The sequence below is a fragment of the Rhinolophus sinicus genome, chromosome 9, assembly GCF_057876585.1.
Source record: "Rhinolophus sinicus isolate RSI-liver-muscle chromosome 9, RSI-T2T, whole genome shotgun sequence".
In the NCBI taxonomy this organism is placed as follows: Eukaryota; Metazoa; Chordata; class Mammalia; order Chiroptera; family Rhinolophidae; genus Rhinolophus; species Rhinolophus sinicus.
Genome location: NC_142509.1, coordinates 29279104 through 29302244, shown reverse-complemented (window position 1 = coordinate 29302244; position 23141 = coordinate 29279104). Strand labels below are relative to the sequence as shown.

The window sequence follows — 23141 nt, the reverse complement described above, 5'->3', positions numbered from 1 at the left end:
GTTAATTTGGCTAAATCTCGCCCCCTCTGCTCTCCCTAAAAAAGAGAAAATTCTCCGCCAGGCTGGAGAGGGAAGAAGAGCAAAGGACTTAAATATAACTCCTTCTGGGAACAATGAAGTGACTTTCCTCCCCTTGTTTTCTTTTTCCACCAGGTGAGGATTTTAACAGCTCTTTTCTAACACCAAAAAGTGGGTCAGGAATCTGCATTATGAGAAGAGAGTGACAAGGTGTGGAAGTTATTGCAGGTAATGATTTTCTTTCATTTTTCAAGGAATAAACACATTTAAAGTTTTCTATATGAAACCTCATAGATGGGTATTAAGTGTACTTTTCTGAAAGTTTTTTTAATGGAACATGTCAAACATAAAGAAAAATTGATGGAAGAATATAATAAACTGCCTTTATAATTTAAATGCCCAGCTTTAAATTATCAACTCCTGGTCCACCCCCTTCCCCATTCCACTCTCCATGATTTTGAAACAAATCCTAGATAGACCATTTTATCCATAAATGTTTCAGACTGTATGTCTAAAAAAATTATTTTAAAAAACAATAACTATACCATAAGTATACCTAAAATGTAACAAAAAACTTAATGCCATCAAATATGAGGTCAAATTTTCAAGTATCACAGACTGTCTCATAAATTCTTTTTTTTTCTTTTTTGATTCTATATGAGTCCAAGTTGGGTCCAAATATTGTGGTTAGTTGATCTGTCTAAATTTTATTCTAATGGCAATAAGTCAATACATTTAAAACTTAAAGTTCTGATGAATTTAAATAATTAAATATAATATAAAAGGAGTGAATAACCAGATTAAGTTATTAAGCAGGGTGATGGTACTATGTATACTACAAATGTATAGGGACATGGTCAAATTAAGTAAACTTAGGAAAAAAACTGGGGGAGAAGGGTTGATTTCATTTTTGTCTGTTTTCAAAACACTTCCTTCTTTGCTCAGTTTTAACTACAAAACTGCCCATAGTCATGGTTTTATACTAAGATTTTTATCAAGGAAGTCCACCAAGTCATGCTAACAAAACTCATCTGTAATCTCTCACTTGCTTGTTTTAACATTTTCACTGTTCTACTTTGGCCAAATACTTCCTCCTTCATTTGAAATGAGTTTGAAATCATAGGATTTCAGAATTAGGAGGGATCATGCGGCTGCCTCATCTCAAAGAGTAGGCAGATTTGCTATTATAAAATGGGTGTTTCCAGTAAGAAAGCAAGCATGAGGAACCTGCTGACAGTTACAGACTATGTTCTAATTTGTTAACTACTATGTAAATATGATCAGTAAAATTTTCATTAGCGCAACATAAAATAACTTTGAATATTATCCTTTTATAAAGCTCAGTAAAGTTAATATTTTCTCTAATGTGTTGAAAAGATCTTGTAAGAAGCACAAGACTTGAAATAATAACAAAGGTTAGAAATTTATCATGCACAGAAGCCTGCAGAAATCAACACAGCAATTGCCAGACTCTTTAATCAGATATTACAACAAAGAGTTATAAACTTAGGTACTATCAATAAATAAAATATGCAATATAAAATATCTGATGGTACTCTGTTGTAAGACATTGTAAGCCCTCATTAGAAATTATTAGGTATTCTGAAATTTGCACATTAAATTCTAATAGCATTTTTTAGGAGATATATACATATATATGTGTATATATATGTATATATACACATATATATGTGTGTATATATGTGTATATATACATATATATGCATATCCCTTCCACAGCCATTATAGTAAAGTCTAGATAGCACTTCACTGTGGAGCAAATTCATTAATCAAAAGCAAAAATTAGTTATGGAAATTCAGGACTCTCAGTGCCCTCCATATATGTGACATTTTACATTAACCTAGGACTTAGAATCCCCAATAGAATAATTATAAATACTTATTAAGGTTTGATATGTTCAGGGAATTGCATTAGCTAACAGTAGAATAAAGTGTCGGAATACCAAATTAAACCATTAATACATTTAATGTAAAAGAAGTACTTAAAGACACTAATTTAGAGATGGGAATTTTTGAGATTTAATGATTTCTTTTAAACTCAGTGTCTTATATAAAAATTCCCTAGAACTTAATTGTTCCAAGTTCTACATAAGAAATCCTGTATGGACTTTTCAAATTTAGAACATTGACAATGGACTTACACTCTAATCCTGTTTATTTTTATTGTTTATATTTACTTCACTCACTTCCCCTCAGAATCCCTAATGTACCTATTGCCCTTTATCCTGTGTACATTCCAAATTTTTTTCCTGATTTACCAAAATACAAAAATTCAAGCTCTTGATTCTTTTAAAACAAAGTAAAAGCAGGTGTCATAGTAAATATAATCCACTAGACTCAGGTAAGGCAATTATAGAATTGATTTGTTCAGTTAGTAGATAAAAGTACAAGTGTAAATCTCTGTTAATATACAGAAGAGACAGAATACCTCATTCTAGCACAACCATCTGTCTTACCTGGCTCACGAGGGAGAAGTGGTGTTCACATCAACAATACCTATTCATATTTTGACAATGATGGAAATCCCAGCTAAGAAATGTGGTATCAGCAGTATCACTTCACAAAATCTTCAATAACACGAAAGATATGTGGCAATTCGAACTTTTTGATCTTACAGGCCTTTTTTTGTTTTGTTTTAATCACTTGCGTATGTCTCTCCTCCTCTCTCAATACATATCAGAAATTAATGGAAAGAATTTAGCTAAAAAAATAAAAATAAGGCTCCTTTTAACTGCAAAATGAACTATGATCAACTGATATTATGATTAATACTATTAATAGTATTATAGCTTTTAAAATGATAATAGTTCACGTTCCCATTTCTCTTTCTGTCATGCTTTTTTCAAGTCTGGAACCCCCTCTTATATTTACTTTTTTTTTTTCTTTTAGTTCTTCAATGAATCACTCAGTATATGTCCCCTAGCCAACTTCCTCTTGTTAATACCCATGCACCCCTTCACCTTGTCAAGGATACTGAGAATTTTAACCCTCATACACTGTTGGTGGGAATGCAGACTGGTGCAGCCGTTATGGAAGGCAGTGTGGAGGTTCCTGACAAAATGACGAATAGAATTACCATATGACCCAGCAATCCTTCTCCTGGGTATCTACCCAAAAAGTCTCTGAAAACATTTATCCATAAAGACACGTGTGCTCCAATGTTCACTGCAGCTTTGTTTACGGTGGCCAAGACATGGAAACAACCAAAATGTCCTTCGATAGATGAATGGATAAAGAAGTTGCGGTATATATACACGATGGAATACTATTTGGCGGTAAGAAAAGATGATATAGGAACATTTGTGGCAACATGGATGGATCTTGAGAGAGTAATGCTAAGCGAAATAAGTCAGACCGAAAAAGCAGAGAACCATATGATTTCACTGATTTGTGGTATATGAACCAAAAACAACAAAAGAACAAGACAAACAAATGAGAAAAAAAACTCATAGACACAGACAATAGTTTAGTGGTTACCAGAGGGTAAGGGGGGTGGGGGGTGGGAGATGAGGGTAAGGGGGATCAAATATATGGTGATGGAAGGAGAACTGCCTCTGGGTGGTGAACACACAATGGGATTTATAGATGATGTAATACAGAATTGTACACCTGAAATCTACGTAATTTTACTAATAATTGTCACCCCAATAAATAAAAAAAATAAAAATAAAAAAATAAATAAAAGGATAATGAGAATTTTAATTTGTTGTTCAAAGATGCTAGCCAGTTAAGGATTACTTAGCAAATTTTGTAAGCTTAGCTTACTTAATCACCTAGTCATTAAATAAAATGTTAAAAACCAAGCTGACTGAACCCTACTTTTTGAAAGCAGCTTCTAAACTTGTATTCATATTTACTATAGGCATAAATTTGAAGTTAAATTTTTAGTAAGAAGAGAATGAAAATATGTATTTTTTAGGGTCAGATCAGGATAAATTTTTTTAAAATAATACAAAATAGAAGAAATGAATTCAGTTAGTTAAAGGAGTCCAAAATATAGCCTTTACAATTATGGATAATAAATATTCATTACTTGATTGCAGTAATTGGTCACCTTGGACAACTCCAAAGTCCCTCCGGTCTTAAAGACTATCTTAAAGGGTTCATCACCAAGAAGTTGAAATGCAAAGCTTGAACCAAAAACATTCTGAATAGATAGGAATATAAGAGGAAGGAAGGCTGGTGATGGTCTCAGGGCAGAAGGGGAGCTAGAGTTGCTCCGCAACAGATGAAGGCCAAGGAAAAGAGCCATGTGTTTAGGGAGATAAGGATGCATCCTTTTTAGCCCTTGTTGGTGCGGAGAATTGTCAGACATTACTAGCCTGTGTTTCTGGTTGATGGGGAACAAGGGAATATAGTCGTAAGCAATGGAAGCCTTTGTTGGGACATACAGTATAATAAAGCTATTCACCTACCCTATGAAAAAAAATCATTAAACCATGTTCTTGGAAACCAAGTTCTTATGGTCTATCTGCTATAGAATCTCCTATGACTGGAAAGAAACCTAGAGAAAGAGAGAATAAATAAGGAGCTATTTAGAATAATTTCTAAGAATAAAAACTAAGAGTAACAATGCCTTGAGTAACAATGCTGGCTTGAAAACAATGTGGTATATGTAGACATAGAAATATGAATATTTGCTAATATGGTATCAAATGATACACTGTTAAAGTTAAAAAATGCATTATAAAACAACACATTCAATATAACCTTCCTATACTATTTTTTAAAAATATCTTTAAAAAGTCTGGGAGGTTATATGTCAGAATACATTGCTTACAGAAGATAGCTTATTTTCTTCTAATTACTCAACTGTATTTTCTATTTATTAAAACAAAAACCATGTATTGCGTATACAGTTGTTAAAATTGTGTAAGAAGAGCTATCTTAGATCAAGGACTTCCTACCAGTTTGTGGGGGAGAGGAGAAAACTTTAAAAGGAATGAAGAGAGATCTTAGCTTCCATAACTACTCATTTACTAACTTGTCTTTTTGCTAGGAACTCACAACTTCAGGATTAATAAAGAACTGATTTTGCAACATCTTCTAACAGGGAATTTAATTTCAAAGTCACATTATTTTAACTAAATAAATATTGTGCAGATTAAAATGTCTCCACAGTGCCTGCCATACTACAAAACGGATCACTACCAAATTTCTGTTCTATAGAAAACACAACAATATTAGTTTTGGGTATCTTTTCGATAGAATAAAACATTTATATAAAAAAAAAAATCAAACTGAGGATTATGAGTTAATTTTTAAACAAAATACTGTACTGGAGTTTCCACTATTATTAGCACTCAAAATAACACAGCTTGAATAATTAGCAGAAAAATGGACTCAAAAGGCCTAACTGGTAGACTATATATTGCATCATGTAGCTACGCTTTGAGGAGGAAAATACACTTAAAAGCATAGGCAAAGATATGCCCAGTACACAGCTAAAAGAATGACATTTATATAGGATAGAAAGGTAGAACTCAATCTTTCTATATACGCCTGAAATAATTCGAGGTATTTTCTATTTCTAACTAGTCCATCTGTAGTTCTACGAATAAACAACAATACTATAAATCCTACATTGAGGTCATTCAATGTAAGCTTCCTCCATTTTTTTCTCCAGTCCACCTTCAAATTTCTCTGTATACTCAATTGTCTCCCTCCTTCAGTCTCCCTGTTAAGTTAACCACCTCCCCCAACACCACCAAAAAAAATGGCCTCTAATTCTGTGTCCTACTGCTTTCTCATCTCGTTAATTCACTTCTCAATATCAAATTGAGATATTTGTTATATAAAGCACATACTGCAATATCTGGTACCTAGCAAGCACTCAATAATCAGTAATTACTATTTCCATCCTGCGGAGTAGCAAGTTTAAATAACCGGTCTAAGTTTACAAGATAAATCTGAAGCATAACCAAGAATAAAGGACAGGTATTTTGTATACTAGTTTAGGTAATTAGAATAGGGGATGATTCAGCAACCTTCCGGTGTGCTTTTCTAGCATCATATGGATCTGTAGGGCACTGCATTTGCCAAATAGCTTAACTTGCTGCTTATTAGTTTAAATAAGACATAGTCCTATTCAGCACTAGTACAAGGCCTGACACAAGTAGATACTCAGTAAATATCTATTGAATAAATAAATGAATAAAGGATCTGGTACTACTGGCTGCACATATAACCAGCATCAACACAAAATCCAAAGCATTAACGAGACATTTCCAAATATCCATACTTTTACATATATAAAAATTTTGCATTTTAAAAGTTTGCATTTGGGTGTCCTATATGCTCTTTGGCATCAATACAAAGGAAGGCATGTACAAAAAAGGGTGGGGGATGTAAATTGGTGTAGGCACTACGGAAATCAGCATGGAGGCTCCTTAAAAATTAAAAATAGAACTACCATATGATCCAGCAATTCCATGTCTGGGTATATGTCCAAAGGAAACGAAATCACTGTATTGAAAAGATATCTGCACTCCCATGTTCATTGCAGAATTTTTTATAATAGCCAAGACACGGCAACAATCTAAGTGTCTACCAGCGGATGAATGGATAAAGAAAATACCATTTATGGATATATATATATGGATATATATATATGGATATATATATATATATACATTCCTTCTTTTTTATGGATATATGTGTATGTATACATACATATATATATATATATATATATATATATATATATATATATGAAGGAAATCCTGCCATTTGCAACAATTTGGATGGACCCTGAGAGCATTATGCTAAGTGAAATAAATCACAGAAAGACAAATAATGTATGATATCACTTATATGTGGAATCTAAAGAAACTGAACTCATACATACAGAGAACAGATTGGTGGTTGCCAGAGGCAGGCAGTGGGTGAAGATGGTCAAAGGTAAAAACTTACAGTTATAAAATAAATAAGTTCTGCGGATTATTACAAAAAAAAAAAAGTCTGTAATAACATATGGTGATGGATGTTAACTAAATTTATTATGGTAATCATGTCACAATATATACATATATCAAATCATGTTGTACACCTTGGACTAATACAATGTTTTATGTCAATTATACTTCAGTAAAACTGGAAATAAAATAAAGAAGGGGGAAACATAAAAAAAGTTTTCATTTGGGTGGCACAAATACAAAGGAAGGCATGTATTATTTCAAAAGACAAGAGACTGACTGAGAATTAAAGCAATAGACACCTAAGTGAAGTATCAAGTATTCTTACATTTAAGCTTCTGAGTACATACTTTGCCTTCCCTAACAGAATTCCTAACAGTTTTTTGTGGACAGGAATCATATATAATTAATTTCAGTATCCTCTCACAGAGTCTAACCTTATACATAGTAGGAACTTAATTACACTTAAACTACTTAAATAATTGGGTAAGAAGACTTCTTGGTTATATAAAATGTATTGATCACATTTGATGTAACAGTGATAGGATAGAAAGTTGTTAATATCAAACTAAACCTCTCTAAGTGAAGTTGGCTATATAATTTTAAGAAAGGAAATAAAATCATATGTAGCTTTTGACATACAACATATAAATACACACACACATAGTTTCTCATAAAGCAATCATATTTAATCTATAACCAGTTACAAAATTGTCATTTGCCTCCTGAGACGACAGACCTCACCCAAATTGGAAAAATACTCAGATCCCTTCAATATTACTGGGGTGATTGACTTTATTTTTGATAGGTATAATGAAATATTTACTTTCTTTTCTTTTCCTTCACATCAAAGTCTGGTACCTCAGCATTATGCTAAGAACTGTGAAAAATTTAATCGTAAGATATGCTCTTTGTATTGAAAATTTTTCCATCATTAGTGAAGATAAAACAGTAAATAATGTAAGATACAATGCACACTGCTTTGCTAAGTTCAAAGTCACCTGGGAGTTTGCAGCAAAACAGTAACTGAAATAGTTAGGAAAAGTTGCAGACAGGAAGTCAACTTTACACAGGATCTTGAAAAAAAGGTAAAATCTGAGCAGGCAGACAGAAGTGAGGAGGGTTTTTTGAGTGAAGTAAATAACACTACCAGAGGCGCCGACTTGAATGAATGTGGTGTGTTTGAGAGACAGACTGACTTCAATAGCGCAGAAAGAATGGGCCAAAAAACATAGGAAATGAAGCTAGATAAGTCGTGTGGGACAGCTTAGACTGGGCAGGGAAAGTCAAGCAGAAGAGGTTAGATTTAGCATGGTGGATAACAGGGAACCAACGAAGCTTTCTGAAAGGGGAGTGACAGGCTGCAAGCAGTAGCCTTTAAAGAAAGTTAATCGGATGAGTTGGACAAAACAGGCGAAAACAAAGGAAGGCAACTGTGGTAACCCAGGAATGGGGTGATAAGGGGCTGAGTAGGATAGGTGCAGAGACACTATGTATTTCGGAGGTAACGTGATGCGCCTTGAGACTGTGAAATTAGGGGCTCCCAGAAACAAGGACGAGACATAGACTAATCCAGAGGCTGCCTACAAGGTAAAGAGGTTGTACTATAGATTAATAAGACTTGGAAATTTCAAACACTAGACATATATTCACGGAACCCAAATGTTTTTCAAGTACGCTTTAAGTAGTTTCATTGTTTTGTTTAGTAAATTTAATGCAGGTGCCCCCAAATTTCACATCTGTTTTGCTAACACAGCCCATGAAAATATGCTTACGTAAAAATTAGTTGTTTTTCAATACATAAACAAAGTGAACTGACCCATTACAGGATATGAACCCTCATTGAGTAAGGTAGTGAAAACAGAAAAATCTTCTTTATACTCAAATGTATATTCTTTATTGTCTGGTTCCACAAACAAACAAAAAACAACTTTTTTTCTAGCTTATCTAAAATCTTGAGACGTAGTCCTGACTATATCTGATGGTGATCCAGTCAGAAGAAAACAAAAAATTCTATGGAGAAAATGAACTAAGAAATAAATCAGCACTTTGCCATGCTGCTTTCCTGAGATGTGCTATCAAATTGGGAGGCAATTCTCTGAAGTGAAAAACAAACAGAAAATGTTACTAAAGCTACATTTGGCAGATTAATTTTTTGTAGTAAAAATTATTTAAATCTATAGTCAACTTTTCCGCTGCTTCCCCTCTCCCTTTAGAATGGATAGTAGGTAATGTGGAAAGGGGAGTGCTCCTGTGGTACTTTCTAAATAATTCTATTATTGTAACACTAATTCTATTATCTACACATGATTGCATGTATTGTTTTGTATCTCTTCCTATGGTCATTTTCTGGTGGAGCTGTTAATAAGAATTGAAATGTCCAAAAATAGGAAAAATAAACCTATCTACTATTACTCACAGAGCTCTTCCTTTACAATGTGTGGCCAAACTTGTGCTTTTCATACCTGATCTCATTTAGTCCTCATAACAACCTGTGAGGTAGGTAGGTACTAAGATTATGCCCATTTTACAGCTGAAGAATCCGAGGCTATAGAGGTTAAGGGACTTGTACAAGGTCACAAAGCCAGTAAGCTAGCAAGTGCAGACATATTCATTTGACATGCTCTTGTTAATCATTAGATTATACTGCCAACCCCAAACATATGTGACCGAAATAAAAAGAGATATAAGGGACCTGGACATGCTACTAATTGTGTAAAAAAATTAGGTGGGAGCATCAATTCTAAGAACTTTGTCAGTAATACAAAAGGATAGATTCCTTGACTCACTTCTAACCTTCCCTTATAGTACCGAAAACACTGCACTCTATTCCTGAAGAGTGGGACACTGCCATGAAATGAGAGTTAATTGCCCCCTTATACATCTGGACATTACGATTTGATGGTTTTGACAGGATCTCAATTTGGTCACATTTTTTACAATGCTCCTACTTAGATCAGCCAGGTCAAGACAAACTTGGCTGGCTGGTGACACCAAAAAGCTTTAAAAAGTATTTTGTTAGTAGAATATCCGTGCAACCTATGTAACTCTTACCAGTGACCCTGAAATGGAAACCAACCTTTTAAAGCTATTTCTCAGTACATAAAATACATTCATAAGACACTTCTAAAAATAACTCTCCACTGTAATTCCATCCTTATGCATCTGGACAGAGATGTCATATTTCCTCCACAAAGCTTCCTTTTATGTTGCAACAGTAAGAATCTCAATTTCAAAATGAACCAGAACAATCGAGAACTACAAACTCCTTCACAAGACATGATTATTTTTATTAGTATTTTATATAAATTGTCTAAATGGGACATGTTACATTCTAATTCTGCAAGCAATACTTTTAACTAGAAAGTAAACCATTACAGTTTCAAGTTCTTTCTCCCCTCACCCCTCTTTTTTCTGCTAACACATGGTCTTCTACAAAAGGGTCAGTGTGATCTTTGCAGACTACAGATAAGGACTACGACCATGGTAAACTAAAGACTAGAACATTAAGCACATGTCAAGTAATACAGAAGTTTAAAATCTGTCATCTGTGTATGAAACCAGCAAACAGTGGGTTACAACTGGTTGTAACTGTCTTAGTTATAACTGTTTAAACAAACGTGTACAAATTCATAGGATGCAGTTGGTAACTTCCACTTTTCCCTCCAACTAGTGGTGTTTTGGAAGGCAGCCATTTAATCTGCAATAATCTGTCATTACTGTGAAGCCCGACCCACTTCCTCTGCCCCACCCCCAGTCAAAATATGACTGGAATACATCTGGAGTGCTAATATAACATTCACACATAGAAATCCTCCCTATCTATAAAGACTAAAATTTGCTAATTTGTACTTTAAGTATTTAACATTCATAAATTTTAAGAAAACACACATTCTATGACATCACATTTCAAAGATTACTTGAAAGTTTTAATTTTCTTTTTTATATGTTAGAAAGAATAGAGGCCCCAAATCAGTAATATCAACTGCAATGCTTCTTGAATGAAAATGCATCCTATGTACAATTATGTGACTTTAATTTACACATCTAACATGTACAGTATTAGGGGTTTGGAAGTCAGGGTTATACACATTTCATTTAAACTTTGTTCCAAGAGCCTAGTGAACTTGGTAAAGAAACTATTAAGGTAGTTTTCCTGGTTTATAAAATATTTTGCATAACATACAAACTATGAGATGTTAAATAAAAAATGACCTACTTTCCTATTTCATCTAATTCCATTTTATGGACGAGTGTAATCCCATAAATTATTACCCAATGGTTAAGATATTTTATTTTTATACTTTAATAAGTAACTAACTTTATGTATTAAAAAATTATAAAACTAAATAAATGTTATCAAATCTTCTGACTTTTGTGTCTCTAAATTTGGTATTACATTCAAGAAATTACTCTGCTTCCTATCCTATTTTCCCCTTCTGTAAAAGAAGAGAAATAGGATGTGGCCTTTTAATTTTTTTAAGATTTCTAGGATGAATAGTATGCCATTTTGAGTAGCTTAATTTTGAAGTACTGTTTTACAGTAATAATATCATCATTAGCATAAACTGCATCATTTAATTTATATGGCCTTTAGTATATTTAAATTTTTTATTTAAAGGACTCTTCTGACAAGATTTTGATATTTTATTTGCAGCTCGGTATTTACCTTCCCCAGGAGAAAGGAAAATATTCAAAAAATTTTGAAAAAAATTTCCCACTAATATTTATTTGTAGAATATCAAACTGCAAATTAAAATAAATAGAGCATATGAATCCAGTGACTTTTGAGGTTGATTACTCTCATCTGGACTTTGAGCTAAGGCAATACATATTCACATGAATTTCAAGAGTTTACTAGAAATGTTTAGACACAAACAATGTTTATAATAAAACACTAAATATGAAAGAAAACACCAACCTTACTCACCGGAGATCTTCTCAAATGCATTTCCTACATTTCCAATCCAATATAGTAAAGACTTTAAAAGTTCTTTATTTAGCTACAGCAGTAAGATTGCCTCAGAAATGGCTTTCTTTAAAAAGCTGCCTCTTCATCACTTAGGAAAGATAAAACTGAACTCAACTTAAGTTGTAAGAACACCACCGTGCTATCAGCTCCTTCATCTCCAGAAAGGAAGTTATTATAGACAGTTTTATAAATGAGGCTGAAAGAGAGTACTTCCTGGTCAGACACTTAACGTCAACAGCATTTTTCATACAGCTTTACATTTCTACATTTTGAAAAGCCCTTCCTAAAAATTTTCCTGAATTTTTCTGCAGTCCCAACAAAAGAGGAAAAACTTGCTCAAGGTAATCAATCATATGTAAAAATCTACAAAATTCTATCAATGCCTTCCTACCGTTATGGTATCATCTAAATATCAGAACTGGTTATTATTATTGATAAGAATATCTGCTTAAGCTTTCATTTTACATTTATGCACGCTCCATGTCCCCCCACCCTGTATGCTAGCATGAGGTTTCCTGAGACACATTAGAAGGTAAAGAAAGAACTTAAAGACAACTCACCAGTTCCTTGACAATGAAGAAGCAAATAACCATTCACGTTTTAATTTTCAAATTTAAAGTTAATTCTCTTTTACATATATATAGTTAAATATATATATATTCCTGATATATACATATATTCCTGATATATATATATATATATATATATATATAGAAACTTTGTAGAATCCTAATAAGGAACTGCAGATAAAAACAGCGTGACCCTGGCGCTGCACGTTACTATCGGTATTGCAAGCTTAAGTGTTTCCTGTCACAACGCCCATTGGTTCCCACAGGTGCAAGGGCTTATGGGTGTTGCCAATTTACCCTTCCTTTTGTAAGTGAATCACTAAAGGAGACTTCAGGTTGGCATAATCAATGCTAAGAACTATTAAAGCAGAATTACCTTGGGCTAATACCAAGAGCCTCCCAAACTAGGTTGATTGTGAATTGATGATTACCTAATTCAATAGGGCTGGAGAAAATTTATTTTGATCGACTTTCATTACTTTTCTAAAATGCATTATTACTAAGAATATGTGACTTCATTCACCAAATAGTATTAGTTGCTTTCTCTGTACAAAGCACTGTTCTAAGCACCAGGAATATAGTAATGGACAAAACAAAGTCCCTATACTCATATACTAATTATCTAGCAGACTTTTGATGATTTCATATGTAATGAGAAAACTTCCAGAAAGGCAGAGAATAAAGGAATTTGTATGGAAATTTGGAAAGTCAACTGTAGTGCTCACTACTAAAAAGCATTCTAATTAAGGCTACCACCAGAACCTACCACATAAGAGAACTTTTCCAGAACCTAGTACATAAAAAGGGGAGTCTTTATGTTTTTAGTGTTTCAAACACGCCATGTTGGAGGCAATGGCATATGTTCCAGCAGGGAAAAGGAAAAACTTCTCACCATGAGTCACCAGTGACTAAGTTCTTTTAATTCAGGCTTAAAACTGATTTCAAACCCAATTACTTGTACATGCAGAAAACTGATAACCCCAAATTAACATCAGAAGCTTGATCTGACCAATTTTCAGGGTTAATATCAACATCTAAGAAAAACAAGTGAAGTACTTTTAACAAGATAACACTCCTGTACTAAGTTTTATTATAATTTTGGTTTTATTAGTCTTTAAGGCCTAAGGGTCATGTCAGCAAGCTTTCATTAAATTTTGTTACAATGAACAGTTTTCTTAGATTTTAGCCTAAGTGAGACACAATCATTCTTGGATATGTGGTGCGGCAGTAGGAATGGCTTTTATTTGCACTCAATAAAACAAATATATAGTAAATCTAAGGTTGCTCAAAGAAAAATATGAAATCCACAGAGTAAAATGTACAGATAAAGTCTATTCTTCCAAGCTATACTTTACTTCTTAAGATTTTACTTCCTTATGTTTAAAATAACAAAACCTTCTTTTGAGCCAACAAATTACAGAAATTCCAAAAGCCAAATTTATCTCTTTAGTCATTCAACAAATAATTATTGAGCACCTACTACATGTTAGGCATTGTTCTATGAGTTGGGGATACAGCAAAGAATAAAATAAAAATCTCTGCTTTCATAGAGCCTACATTCTAGTGTAGAGCTATAAGACAAACAAATAAGTGAAATATTTGGTATGTCAGAAGGTAGTAAGCACTACGGAGAATACAATATGAAAGGTAGGGATAACAGTTTGTGTATTTGTTCACAGTTGCAAGTTGCTTATATCACAAAGTAAGAAAGACCAGTGTATTAGAGCTCTCCCAGACTCTACCTCGGACTCAAGGCAACAACCCACCTTCTGTTGCAAATGAAACAGAATCTTATTTCATTTGTTGCTAATACCTGGAGATAGGAGAACAAACTGCAAAGACTTGAAGTTAGAACCCACTCCTTACTGATAAAACCATCATATAAGGAAACAAAACTAATCCCAAACACATTCAGAGTCAACGGTCACTTTAGGAATATTACCATGCTGAATATGAGCATACAAGTTTCCACATCCTTGCTACCACTGGCATCGAATTTACCAACTGTCAAGTTCAGAAGTGAATTCTTCACTTTAGAATTATACCCTATTGTCTGCACTACCAGCAATAATTATATTGAAATATTATCTTTGAACTTAAAATAAGTATTTCAATTTAATACGATTCAATAAATATTTATTGAGCAGAAACGAGTTGCAAAACACTTGGTTAGATATGTAAGACACTGTCCTTTTAAAATCAAGAAGATGGACATCTAGGAAGGCTAAGACAAGTACAAAGCCTATAATGTAATACCAGAGAGAACACTAGTGTAATAAGAAAACATACAAAGCAAGTACTTAGGGAATTCAAAGGAGAAAGTTTAAGGAGGATGATCAGAGAAGGCCTCTTGAAAGATGGCATTGGAGGTAGGTCTGAAAAATGAGGAACAGAAGGCGTTCTAGGGAAAAGAAATGGCAGGAACAAAGATATAGGTGGCAAATCAGGAAGTGCTTAGTAGTAAGCAGGCCAGTCTGGTTGGGCACAGGAAATACATACATACATACATACATACATACATACATACATACATACATACATGAATTGTGGGGCAATAGGAACCAGGTTGATAAAGCTACTGAATTAAGTAGGCCATGGAGAATTTATTAAAGGTTTTGAACATGTGAATGAGAAACTCAGAGCCATACTTTAGGGAGAATAAGAGAGCAGCCACATATGTACGAAAAACGAAAAAGAAAAGGAGATTGGAAAATTGTCACAGTGCTTCCTCATTAGCTCCTCTTGGACCATTGAGAGATAAAAAGTGGAAAGTATACTGAATTGAAAAACCGGATCTAAATCACAGTGGTCGTCTGTGGATTGTCTGCATGACCTTGGGAAGTCACTTACTCTCACCCAATCTCAATTTCCCTAGGTGTGAATCTATTAATTATTGTTTTGGAGTCAGGAGCCATGAATTTCAGCAAGTGATTAGATACTGAGAGTAGAGCAAAAACTGCAATAAAAAAAAATTGTTTCAAGTGATTAAAATAATAAGCAGCTACTATTTATTAAACACTTCCTATGAGTTTGTCACTGTGCTTGGCACTTTACATAAATGGCTTCATTTATTCCTTAGAAGAATCTCATGAGGTATGTATTCTTATTTACAGATAAGAGAATTGAGAACTTTAAAACTTAAGTAACTTACCCAGGACCAGCCAGCTGGCATAGTAACAAAGCCAAAATAGGTGCCTGTGTGTCTTTGAGGCTTAGGCCCTTTCTCCTTCCAATATATCATGCTGGTTTTTTTATGGTAAATAATGCTAACATTTGTTCTTGTGTTCCAAATGAATCAGTCTCTTTTACCACCCTTTTGATATACTAAAAGGTCTAAAAGAGGATGAGAAACAAAGTATGGACATAAATATAACCTACTTATTTGCTGATTATTAATTCATTCATTCCCATTCACACTTATCGAACATCCTTCATACTTTGTGCCTGGTCCTATAGTTGGCATAGAGGATGCAAAGATAAATGAGACCCATCTCTGCCCTCAAAGTGTTCACAAGCTAGTAAAAGACAAACATATAAACAAGGAACTGGTACCCAACGACAGAAGAGGATTTTGCACAAGAGACAATGGAAGCATAAAGGTACATGAAACAAAATATTGTAATTTTGTATCTCAGCTATTACATCTTGACCTAGATCATTTAAAAACTATATTCATGTGATTGTTGGAAATAATTGTGTATTTACACATACATCCTTCAAAAAGTAAAGGCTAATGTTTCCAACAGAAGGAAAATTAGCCATGAACTGTGATTCTGTTTTGTGTATCTACTGCCAAGATTAATTAAGTGGTTAATTTGTTTAAGAACGCATTCTGGGGCTGGCCCAGTGGCTCAGGAGGTTAGAGCTCCATGCTCCTAACTCCGAAGGCTGCTGGTTCGATTCCCACATGGGCCAATGGGCTCTCAACCACAAGGTTGCCAGTTCGATTCCTCGAGTCCCGCAAGGGATGGTGGGCAGCGCCCCCTGCAACTAAAATTGAACACGGCACCTTGAGCTGAGCTGCCGCTGAGCTCCTGGACAGCTCAGTTGGTTGGAGAGCGTCCTCTCAACCACAAGGTTGCTGGTTCGACTCCCGCAAGGGATGGTGGGCTGTGCCCCCTGCAACTAGCAATGGCAACTAGACCTGGAGCTGAGCTGCGCCCTCTACAACTAAGACTGAAAGGACAACAACTTGAAGCTGAATGGCACCCTCCACAACTAAGATTTAAAGGACAACAACTTGACTTGGAAAAAAGTCCTGGAAGTGCACACTGTTCCCCAATAAAGTCCTGTTCCCCTTCCCCAATAAAAAAAAAAAAAAAGAATGCATTCTGCCTTGATTAGTGCCATCTATTGTAATGGATAAATAAAATGTATTTGAACTGTCATAAGCCTTGATTACTACAGACATAAGCCAGTCTCATTAGATAGAAAGTAAAACAAAAAAATATACACCGCACGAGTCCTGATTTGATCTGGAAATAAAACGTTATCCCATCGTCTATCAAAAATAGTGGAAGAAAATAAAATTGAACTCTTTTAATGAGTACTTTGATAACTAATTAAATATTAAGCATAATAAAACATATAAAGTGGGGTTGATTTTGCTACACATCACGTCACTGAAGCTAGAGGTGAAGTGAAAGGGCTCAAACTAGACTCCAGCATGTCAATTCCCTGTTTGGAGCTAAAGCAACACGAGTCACACCTCTGTGTTTAATGGGAGTAGGTTTTCCTGAGTATAAAACTTTTATTCCGAGGCATCTTCATTTTCTCACTTACTCTGGGGATGAAAAACGTGTATTTGAGAGATAGCTGACAAATGGTTAGGAGACTGTTCAGTGTTAACAAATCAAGAAACTGACCCTTAAGTCATTCTGTTGTACTATAAAAATAATTTAGAAAGACTTTAAATGTACTTCAATGTCTCTACCAAATCTCGTCAGAAAAAATACATTAGGTTGATGTATAAAGTATTTAGGTAACTTTAACAATATATACCTGGAATAATAAAATGTATCAATTTAATTCCTCCTGGTTATCATAAAAAATTCTAAATAATTGTTTTTACTTTGGTGCCCATAGCTTAACAATGACTGGGATCACATTTTGGCCCATAAATAAACATATCTAATCTATAATTATAGTTAGGTAGATATCATTTATTATTATTTTTACTAAGCTGAGTCTAAATTTAAGAAACAGTACCAAAATTTTAATATATCCTTGCAAATAACAAAGCAACTAGTTAAATACATAAGTGTAAGTAATTATAAACTAAACTCCCTATGGTGAAATGTAACTAATTGTACAATATCCCACAACTCAAAACTACTAATTCGAAACTATTCTCTCTGAGCGACAGGAATCTCTTATTGAAGAATCAAAAAAATCTGAAAATGTCTTAGGAGAGTCTCAAAACACTTTTAGATGGAAACTTTCTGCCTGTCTGTTTTCTTTTGGAGGGGAGGGAAGAAACAAAGACTGGAGGAAAAGATTATAAAGGAAAGAGGCTTTTCAACAAAGACTCTAAAATAAAAGTACCAATAGTTAGTTTTCATTCATTCTCCTATACTACTGAAACCAACAAATCTGAACACTGGCAAGCAATGAGAACTTTTATTCAAGTTGGGTTAAACATTAAACCAAATTAGATATCAAGGTAGACTCTGAGATTACAATGGTTTGACTGTATAGGACTAAAGAGGTAAAGAAAGTGTAAAATGGGTTATTGTATTTACTGGGCAGTACTTACATTCTGCTAAACTAAGACTAAGAAGTTTAAGAACTACAAACCAAAACGAACTTGCAGTCTGTTTTATGCTATAACCATTCATACGGAAGTGTAAGGTTCCTTCTTAATCTCTACTGTCGGTTATATTTTTTAATGGAAAAGAAACAGTTTAAAGGAGCATAGGTATAATAACTGCACATATTTATGGTTCTAGTGTTTTGTTTTGTGAAACAAATGAAAATAAATTCTCACAGAATTACTATCCCCCCCAATAAACAGTTATTGTAGGCCCTTCCTATCACTGAAAATTCTATTCATCTCTGGATCAATATCATAACGTAACATGGTTGAAAAGACTGCTGTAGTAATCAATCACTCAGGGGAGTATCAGAACACTTTCTTTTCTTATACGGAAATATACTTAATGTTTTATTTTAAGAAACTACCATTTGTATCAGTCAGAAATGAGGTAACAAGGATGATGAAAGAGCTTATCTGCTCAGTTTTATTACTTTGTGGAATTATTGGTACTGAGATTCCCAATCCTTCTAACACACCATTTCATGTTACATGCACTACAGTGAATATACTTGTAAGCCCCTTGTAAATAACCTCCTCAGTTAACTGACCCTGTTTTTACCTGAATTCTACCTAGGGTTCTGGAAAAATAAATTTAATGGAAAAAAATTATACTTAATACATCTTAAATTAATTACAAAGTCTCATAATCAAAATTTGTATTTGCTATTGTATTTCCTCTTATCTCCATAACTTCTATTTCTTACGGGAGGACTTCTGGTTGGTAGAATTTTCATAACCACATCAAGTTCCAGTCTCTGAAGCCAAATAAGAAATGTTCTGTATCAGGTAACACCAAATAAAATCCCCAAATGACACATGTCCTCTACTTGTTATCATCCTGATGAAGACGACTTCGGTAATTTTTGTCTTGGATTTAAACAAGCAGTTCTATGTAAGCCTTCCACATTATGTCTCTGAGAAATAAGGCAGTATTTCTCTCTTCCTCTTAGTTGAAGCTACTCATTACTAAACACGGGCAAAGGCTTCTAATAAGACATATTCTAAACCCGAAACAATGAAGATATGTAAATAACTGTGAAATGATATAGTTAGTACATTCACCATTATTTCCCCAATACCATCATTTTCCAAGTCTGCTTCTATAAAAAAGAAACGAGTCACAAAGAGGAGTTAGGAGAAGCAACACACAGAGAAAAAGAGGTTAAAAATTTCCCATGCAAAACTACAACCTGTAACAAAGCATGTGCATTCAAGAGAACATTTGAAAGGTAGTCAGGGCAGTATTAACATATGCTAAGAACTGTGAAAAACTAGCCTGGTTGTTGGTTTACTTTTCACATCCCTCAAAGTAGGAGGCTGCCCCCCCCCAATTCCCACTCTCTATTGCTTTTTTTATTTGTTTCAGAATTTTAATACATACACACTTGCCTCCCACCAGGGCATACACACAGTGTCTGTCTGGTTTAAACAGGCTTCTCTCTCTCCTTTGCTTGTCCTGGAATTATGCCTAAAGCTTGGTCCTGGTAGCTTCTAGGATGAGAAATCTACTTGGAAAGTGCTGTTAATTTAGCGACTCCAGTATCTCTTCTCAAAATTTAGTTTGCCCTTCCAACTGTCGCCAACATATCAAAGTTCAACAGTCAAACTTAGTATGTATTTCTTTAAATCTGCCTTGTAAACATTGATACTGATGTGCTGCCAAATCTGAACAAGTTTCTTAGCTGCTTGTTGACCTAAAATGAAAAATATAGTCTATCAAAATAAACATCCTCAGTAAGCCAAAACATGGGTCTCTAAAAGGATTCCTTTCCCTTCCAACGTCTTTGTGATGGGTTGAAGAAGAAGCCCTCTCCAACTTTTCATGTTCTCATTAAGCTATTAGGCCAGGAAGCCCCTCACTTTCAAGCCATCCACGCCAAACTCTAAGAAACGAATGGGAAACCCTGACGGTCCGGCCGTCTACCTCTCTTGATCTCTCAAGATCTCGGTGCTTTTGCCAGACCCTCCAGTTCGTGCGTTCTACTTAGGAGACGTTTCATTACATAATCCCTGGTCCACAGAGTAACCCCACGGAGTCACGGGGGCTCAGAATGTCCCCCGCCTCACACGCTACCCTCAGGAAGATCGGCTGACGGCAGACCCTGCGAGCAGCACGGTCCCCTCTTCTCTGCGCCGCGGGCTGTCCTAACTCGCCCCGCGCAGCGACCGGGACCCAGGCTCCCTGTCCTCTCTCACGCAGCGCCGGGCACGATCAGAAGCCCCTTTCGCCGGCCCCGCGTTGTCCCGGCCCCTGTCGGGGACCTCCCCCGCAAGATCTGCTGTCCCAGCCCCTCTCGAGGTCCCCTTCCCCTTCAGACCCGCTGTCCCAACCCCATCAGACCTGCCGTCCCAGCCGCTCTCGGGGACCCCCACCCTCAGACCTGCTTTCCAGGCCCCTCTCGGGGACGCCCCTCAAACTCGCTGTCCCAGTTCCTCTCGGGGAACCACCCCTCCTCAGACCTGTTGTCCCGGCCCCTCTGGCGAACTCCCTCAGACCGGCTGTCCTGGCCCCTCCTGGGTCCCCTCTCCTCAGACCCGCTGTCCCGGCCCCTCCTGGGGTCCCCTCTCTCCAGACCCGCTGTCCCGGCCCCTCTCAGGGTCCCGCTTCAGACTCACTTTCCCCTGCCCCTCTCGGGGTTCCCCCGCAGACCCTCTACCCCAGCCCCTCTCGGGGTTTTCCTCTCGATCGTCCGGACTGTCAAACCCGTTCCTGTAACTCCCCTCACGCGGGTCCTCGCCGACCTCATTCCGCCCGTGATCTCCTCTCCTGGGCTCACGCTGTCACCGCCCCGCGCCCCGGTGCTCTCACCTCAGAACTGCTGTCACCACCGGGGCCCGCCGCCGCCGCCGCCGCTTCCTCTCCCACACTTGTTCCCGAGTCCCTCTTCTGCCGCTTGTCCCCTGGCAGATCCCTTGGTCCGGTCGCTGAGTGCTGGGTCTGGCCTCGCGGAGCCTCCGCCCGCAGTCTCTGCGTCGCGTCCCACTCTCTCACGCAGAACCCCGCCGCCGCCGCCGGGCGCCACACGGACCCTCCCGCGGCCGCCGCCGCTGCTGCTGTCCGAGGTGCGGCTCTTGCCAGGGGTGGCCAATCGCACCCGACTGCGCCGAGCGCGCTCCGCCCCACGGTCTCAGACTGCCCGCCCCCGGCCCCCGACCCCGCCCCCATCTCGTCTCCGATAGGCTCTCTACTGACCTTCCTTGATCGTCGGGCACGGCCTGGGGCCGCATATAGGTACTTGATTGAAGGTGCCTGGGAAGCCGAGCGGTCGATGACTCCTGAGGATTGGCGGAGTTGACGGTGGGCGGGATGGGGCGGGGCGGGGTTTTTTCGGAGACGGAAGACCTTGCAACTTCAGTTACCCACTGGCCGGTCTGGGGTGCGGTCACCGTTGTTTGTACTGCGCTGGGTCAAAGTTCAGGCACTCCTCCCTGAACCTTTACTTTTCTTGGGAGACTCCCAGAGGTTAAGACCTTCTGGGACTCTGTGGACCACCATGTTAGTCTTTGAGGAGGTCCCCATTCTTCTGCAAGACTTTGCACAGCTTCCTAAGTAATTCTGCCAAAAATTAATATAACATTTATTCACCGAGGACTTGTAAATATTTCCTGGATTTAAACTCTTTTATATCTTTGTCAAGGGAGTTTCACTTCCTTTATTGCGTTCAGCAGACGTCAGTTTAGTGCTCTTGGAAAAAGAAACCTAGATGCATACTCTGCACAACTAAACATTCAACACTAATGGGGCACATTTTGATAAGTACAAGGACAAAGCTTGAGAAATAATCAGTTTGTGGGTTTTGATAATCATGACAGGCGGAACAAGAACTGTGTGGTAGTTTTAGCAATGTTTTAGCAAGCCTATACAACATTTTTCTGTGCAAACTAATGGGCAAAGTAAAATGAACTTTGAAGTGTACACCCTTTGATAACCAGAGACCCATCTTGATCCAAGTTGAAAGATGGGGGCTTCTAGGGGTGAAAGTGCATCATGTTACTCAGAACCATTCTTTATATTTTTGTGAAACTGGATATGTTGATTAAATAATATCAGAAACTGAAAACAGCTACCCTCACCCCTAAACCCCAAAGTTTATGGAGTTGACAATTTAGCGTTTTATGAAGAAATTGGTTCATTTCAAGGACACAATTTGATCTTAAGCCCTGTCAGATGCATATAGGACTTAATTCTCAGAAAACTCCGTCATTAACTCTTTTTTGTGTTAACTCCCACTGACAAAATTTGTGTTCTAAACATTATACATATTTTCCTTAGTGTTTTAAAATCCTACCCCATTCTAATTAAGATACTCCTCTTTGAGTGTTAGGGTATGCAAAAAGGGCCTAGGAAAACGGGGCTGGCAGAACTTGAAGACTAGTTTTGAAGTAGATGTGGCCTGAGCAGTGTGCTGAATGCCATTTTGGGAAGGGATGCAGAGAGATTTCAAAGTGGTAAAACTTAGTTTTGAGGGAACTTGATTTTTACAGGCCTAGAGAGGCTGTCCAAAACCATTATATTAAAACAACTATCAAGGTTGGGTAAGAGAATTTTTTTTGACTATGTCCTTCTCTAAAGAGTATTTATTAATTAAAAGCTCATTCTACCAATTCTAAAGTTGGCAATATGGAAAAGAAGAAATGGGGTAAGTTCTCACTACTCAAGTGTTCAACTGTGTCTATTCATATAAAAAAGAAATGCATGACCACTAACAGATGCTATTCTCAATTTAAAAAAAAAGAAATAAAACGTAAGACAAAAATCCCAGTGTCTTGAAACCAATTAGTAACGAAATCAACTTTTAAGAAACTCATTATATCAATGAACTCTAATTTCT

General features: G+C 36.5%; 1 protein-coding gene across 2 annotated transcripts in view; it reads right to left on the bottom strand.

The window, feature by feature from the left end:
- Nucleotides 1-12504, bottom strand: part of TAOK3 (TAO kinase 3) — a 149864-nt gene extending 137360 nt beyond the window's left edge. For both annotated transcript variants that reach the window (XM_074320998.2, XM_088800982.1), the window contains exon 1: nt 12486-12504. The gene's annotated coding sequence lies outside the window, so the exon portion shown is untranslated. The remainder of the gene's footprint in view (nt 1-12485) is intronic.
- Nucleotides 12505-23141: the final 10637 nt, after the last annotated feature.